This window comes from Priapulus caudatus, unplaced genomic scaffold (genome assembly GCF_000485595.1).
Source record: "Priapulus caudatus unplaced genomic scaffold, Priapulus_caudatus-5.0.1 Scaffold2434, whole genome shotgun sequence".
NCBI classification, from domain to species: domain Eukaryota; kingdom Metazoa; phylum Priapulida; class Priapulimorpha; order Priapulimorphida; family Priapulidae; genus Priapulus; species Priapulus caudatus.
This window is the reverse complement of record NW_014579495.1, coordinates 9,968-15,749: the sequence shown is the minus strand read 5'-3', so window position 1 is coordinate 15,749 and position 5,782 is coordinate 9,968. Positions and strand designations below refer to the sequence as shown.

The window sequence follows — 5,782 nt, the reverse complement described above, 5'->3', positions numbered from 1 at the left end:
AAGGGATGCTGAGGTTACGATGGGCTGCGAGGGAATGATGCTGAGGGGATGGCGGAGAAATGATGAAGGGGATGCGCGGGCTAGGGATGCTGAGGGGATGCGCGGGAGGGATGCTGAGGGAATGCGGGAGCAGGGATGCTGAGGTTGCGGGGATGCGGGAGGAGCTGAGTTGCTCGGGGTGCCGGGGACGGATGTTGAGGTATGCTGGTGGCTGCGGGGAGCGGATGGGTGAGGTATGTGGGGCTGGACGGGGAGGGTATGCTCGGCGGGTGCGGGAAAGGGATGCTTGCAGGTACGATGGGCTGCGGGGATTGATGCTGTAGGGATGCGGGGACGGGAATGCTGGAGGGGATGCGGCGGAGGCGATGCTGAAAGGTCATTGCTGGGGCTGCGGGAAGGATGCTGAGGTACGATTGGGGCGCGGGGAATCGATGCTGAGGGGAATGCGGGGAGGGAGCTGCTGGAGGGGATGCGGGGAGAATGCTGAGTCATGCTGGCGGGCTGCGGGGAGGGTGCTGACGGTTACGATGGGGCCGCGCGGAATTTTTTTTTTTGATGCTAGGGGGATTGCGAGGGAGGGATGCTTGAAGGTTATGCTGTTCGGTGCGGGCAAGGAAGGATGCTTGAGGGGATCGGGGAGGGATGCTGCGAGGTATGCTGGTGGTGCGGGGAGGATGCTGAGTCGATGGGGCTGCGGGGAATGATTGCTGCTTAAGGGGATGCAGCGAGGGATGCTTAATAGGGGGCGCAGATTACAATTTCAGCAGCGATAACATGCTTAATTCAGCTTAACTTCACGACACGATGAGATTCGATGAGGTTGGACCTTCAGCGATGGTTGGTGTGTGCGCTGTGTGCATGATGTCAGGTCTTTATATCATCGCTGCGTGTCACCTGCTTGCAGTAATTTCTTTTGCGATCGTCATCGTGTTTTGCTGGAGATCGTCCGCCTGTTCGTTGATTCCTTCGAGAAACCGCAAGGATGGGTATCATCTCATCATTATATCATGCTCTAATCTCGTTATATGATATACATCAGTGTGTTATTCTTATATTGCATGATTATATCATGCTCTATATCTTCTTATGATGATATTACACCATGCTTAATACTTTTATTATATATTATATTCATGCTCTAATTATTTATATAATATTATTTCATGCTACTTATCTGTTTTATGATATGTATATCATGCTCTAATCTCTTTGATGTATTACAGTCATGCTCTAAATCTTCTTAGTATTGATATTATATCATTGCTCTAATATATTATGATATAATATTATTCATGCTGCCTTATTCTGTTTTATGATTATGTTATCAGGCTCTTAATCTCTCTTATTATATTAATCATGCTCTAATCTCTTATATAGATATTTTATCACTGCTCTTAATGTATATTAGTATAATAATTATTTCATGTCTTATCTGTTTTTATGATATTAATATCATGCTCTAATCTCTTATATGATTTAGTATTCATAGCTGTTATCTCTGTATAGTAATATTATATATGCTCTTATTGTTTTTATGTTTTATATCATGGGGGCTCTTATCTTTTTTGTATGTATATTAATGCGTTATCTCTTATATCATATTATAGTCATGCTCTTATCTGTTTTTATAGGATATTTATATTCGATGCTTAATCTCTTATATACATATTATATCATGCTCTATCTGTTTTATGATATTATATCATGCTGTTATCTCTTATATAATATATATAATGCTCTTATCGTGTTTTATGATATTAATATCATGCTCATAATTTCTTAATTGATATTTATATCATGGCTGTTATCTCTTAATAATATTATATCAATGCTCTTATCTGTTTATAATGATATTTACATCATGCTGTTTCTTTCAATATAATATTATTTTCGATGCTCTTTATCTGTTTTATAGATATTACATATTGCTGTTATCTTATCTCTGTAGACGTATAATATTATATCGGATGCCTGCTTATCTTATATGTCATTGATCATATGATCATGCGATAAAATAAATAAATAACGGTATAACGTATATAATACTTATATAATATATAGTATATATAGTATAGTTATATATTATATATATTATGTTATTTATATTTATTATATAAAGTGAAACGACGTCTATAGCATAAACACCTGTCTACAAAGGGACATTTTTTGGGCCGTTTTTCATGGACCCGAGGACTGGGCGGGTCAGTGTTCCGACTTGTGCAAGTCTGTATATGCTCTGTACATGATACGTGCCCCCCGCCCTGTGTTTGTGTTGTTGTTAGATCAGCGGTGCAGTGAAGAAACGTCTGCTGGATAACATACGGTTTGAGTACGATGGTGATGGAACGACAACCCGCATGGCAATCGGCAAGATGTGGGACGTGTTTCAATACGACGTGAGGTACAGTCCGCGGGGGACAGGAGAGGGGAGGCTGAGAGACGGGGGAGAGAGAAGTGTCAGGGAAGAGGAGAGAGGAGAATACAGACGGAGAGGAGAGGAAAGATAGGCAGGGATGGAGAGGGGAGGCGAGAATAAGGACAGAGGGATGAGCGAGAGGAGGGTCTAGAGAGAGAGCAGACGAGGAGATGAGAGAGGTCGGGAGAGAGAGAGCGAAAGAGAGAGAGAGGGGTTGAAAGATAGAGAGGCAGGGAGGGAGAGGGGCGAGATGAGAAGGACAAGGAGGGATGAGGAGAGGTCAGGTTTAGAAGAGATGAGAGAGAGGAGAGAGATGAGAGAGAGAGAAAGAGAGAGAAGGAGAGTAGAGAGAACGAAGAACGGGAATGGCAGAGGATAACTTGCAGGTACTCTCTCTCTCTCTCTTCGTCGCTCTCTCTCTCTTTCGTCGCTCTCTCTCTCTCTCTCTCTCTCTCTCTCTCTCTCTCTATCTTGCTTCTCCCTTCGCTCCATCCATTGTTTATTTGCTCACCCAGAAGATGACATTGAAGACGATGAACGTCACTTTGAGGCACGTAAAACCGGCCGCCATGTTGTCTTTTCTTCCAAGTTACCTATCAAAAACACAAATCTATAATCGACTACTGAAGACCGATGCAAACCATCTAAATATAGCGAGAGTAAAATCTGGGTTGGGACATCTCCATAGGGCGAAGGCCAGTCTGCCAATGTTGTTGTTTTCGTTTCTGTCACCAGTGGCAGTTCTACCTTGCAAATAACCTCTGCAGAACAGACATATCTGTCAGTAAACGCGTATATACTTTAAATTATACTTTTCAGCCATCTTGAAATTATGCAAATTAACCATGTTCCCGGAGTCAGATTTTGGAAGACATTTTTTCTGACAAATTTATGACTAACTGATTTGATTAAAGCAAAAAAACCTTTTGTGTGAACCCTTTTTGGGGGTTATAGCTATAGGCCATTATTTTTCATATATTGACCCGACTACTTCCAGGGTTTCCTTCTGAGACTCTAATTACACACATACAGGTTTGATACGCATTTCAACAATAAACCAGAGGAGTGCCCGCGTTGACCCGCTACATGGGCGTGTGCCTATAACTCTCTAGTATTTGACCCCGTTCAGCAGTTGTTCCCGTGATAATCCTGCAACTCTGTCTATAGACTCGACACAGTTCAACCAAATTGCACTGCCCGGCGTGCAATTTTGTTTTCTCTTGCTTATTTATCGCTTAGCGGTTAACCAAACAGCAGCAACGCGTTCATTAGGTATCTGTCCTTACAGGATTGACATACTAATATCAGCGTGCACACACAAGCTAAATCACCGTACAGCCATCACACAGTAGAGCCATTCATTCCCCCTCCCCGCCCGCGGGAGCGGCACACATACCGTCGTCTCTCTCTCTACTCGCCCGCCACCTTCTCTCCTCGCGTTTCCACCCGCACGCAATTCCCTTCCTTTCCTCTCTATTCGGGGTAACCAAAAGACCAACGTCTGCACAGGTGGAATATCTCAAAACTCCGACCAAGACGCGCCTCTTATCCAGTAGGAGCGCACTTACCTGTCGTTCCCGTGCGTTGGCTGTCGCGTGGCACCCGTTTGATACCTTTCCTTCTGCACTGCCCGGCTGCACTGTGCCTGTGTGTGTATGTGCGTATGTGTGTATGTGTGTGTGAACCTCCCATTAGCACATTCCACTGCCGTTCCACATCGCTGGAGCGTGGTGCCGGGTATATATATATATATCGCGAGCATCAACCCCTCCCACCCGCCCACCGGCCATCAACGACGACCCTGCAGCAACAGCAAACCTGTTCCCCGTTCACGCGTCAGCTGCCACGCCGAAACAAGCGGCCGCAAGTCGCGTTGCCGTGGCGACCGCAGGACAGACGACGACACGGCGACAGCAGGTTTCCCTTATCTACTATTGTCTCACGTGAACCCGCTCAGTTACAAAATGTGGATGCAATAAGCCAATGATGCAGATGTAGGGATAGCAGAGATGTAGACTTAAGGATGCAAATTCAGAGATGCCGAATATATAGTTTCATTGATGTAAGGTTAACAGAGATGTAGATTCAAGGATGCAAAATTAGAGATATAGCCCAGCGATAAGCACATGGATTGTTGACTTTTACAGTGATGTCTATAAACGCGTTAGACACATCAAAACGTTCGTTAAAAGTTTGTTAAAATGACACAACTAACATCGATTAGGAAGCTGGCCACAGTCATGAGCGACCGTGAGGTATTGAGTGATATCTGCTGTTCCCGACTCAAGGAAGCATCATGTCCACCTAGCTCCAAGAAACGGTCCTTGCTAGGGTTAGGAGACCTGGGTATACTGACGTTAGTCACACATCCTGGTCGGGTTACATGCCCACCTTGGTCGACGTAGTAGTAGTAGTAGTAGTAGTAGTAGTAGTAGCAGTAGTAGTAGTAGTAGTAGTAGTAGTAGTAGTAGTAGCAGTAGTAGTAGTAGTAGTAGTAGTAGCAGAATATCTGTTGTCTGTGTTTTCCTGTGCGCGCTGTATTGGGTTCTTTTGTGTGTTGCTTGGGGTCGTTTTAAAATATCGTTTTCCTAGGGCTGCACGTACTCGGACAGCAACGCACTCTCTCTTATCGTATTCGAACAGTTACATGAAAATTAAATCTACATGACACATGAAATAACTCATTAATGAAATTTTATCATAATTCGTTTTAAACGCGGATTTATTGAAATCGTAAAGTAATACAACTTGTATGGCTTGTGTAAAGAGCAAGTGAAACAAGCTTCGTATCAATGTGGCGCCACCTGTGGGCATAACTACACACAAACAGTCGAGCGCCCGACTCCTGCCGCAAAACTCAAAATGCAAAAAAAAACGTAGATGACATTTGCACAAAACAACAAGAGAGCGTGCAAAACGAGTGAGAAACTCGCGGGATTCGGCGAGATCCCTCGAATGTCCGCGTCAACACAAAAACAATTGGCGCATCGTGAGCCACGTCTCTGCCGCAATTCCGTCGCCTTCGCAAAATATGAGATTCTGGCGCCCTCTAGAGGGCAGTCACAAACAAAAACTAGGTGCATGATGACTAGACTCGCGACAAGCGAACGCCTCTCACAGACGAATGACAAGCGAACACCTCTCACAGACGTGCGACAAGCGAACGCCTCTCACAGACGTGCGACAAGCGAACGCCTCTCACAGACGTGCGACAAGCGAACGCCTCTCACAGACGTGCGACAAGCGAACACCTCTCACTGACGTGCGACAAGCGAACACCTCTCACAGACGTGCGACAAGCGAACGCCTCTCACAGACGTGCGACAAGTGAATGCCCCTCACTTACGTGCGACAAGCGAACACCTC

The 5,782-nt window shown here is 45.0% G+C and overlaps 1 long non-coding RNA gene across 1 annotated transcript; it reads right to left on the bottom strand.

The window, feature by feature from the left end:
• Window positions 1-5,104: 5,104 nt before the first annotated feature.
• On the bottom strand, window positions 5,105-5,776 carry LOC106818692. Its single transcript, XR_001395280.1, has 2 exons — window positions 5,696-5,776; window positions 5,105-5,555 (listed from the first exon to the last, which is right to left on the bottom strand). It is a non-coding gene; the product is annotated as an uncharacterized LOC106818692 (long non-coding RNA).
• Window positions 5,777-5,782: the final 6 nt, after the last annotated feature.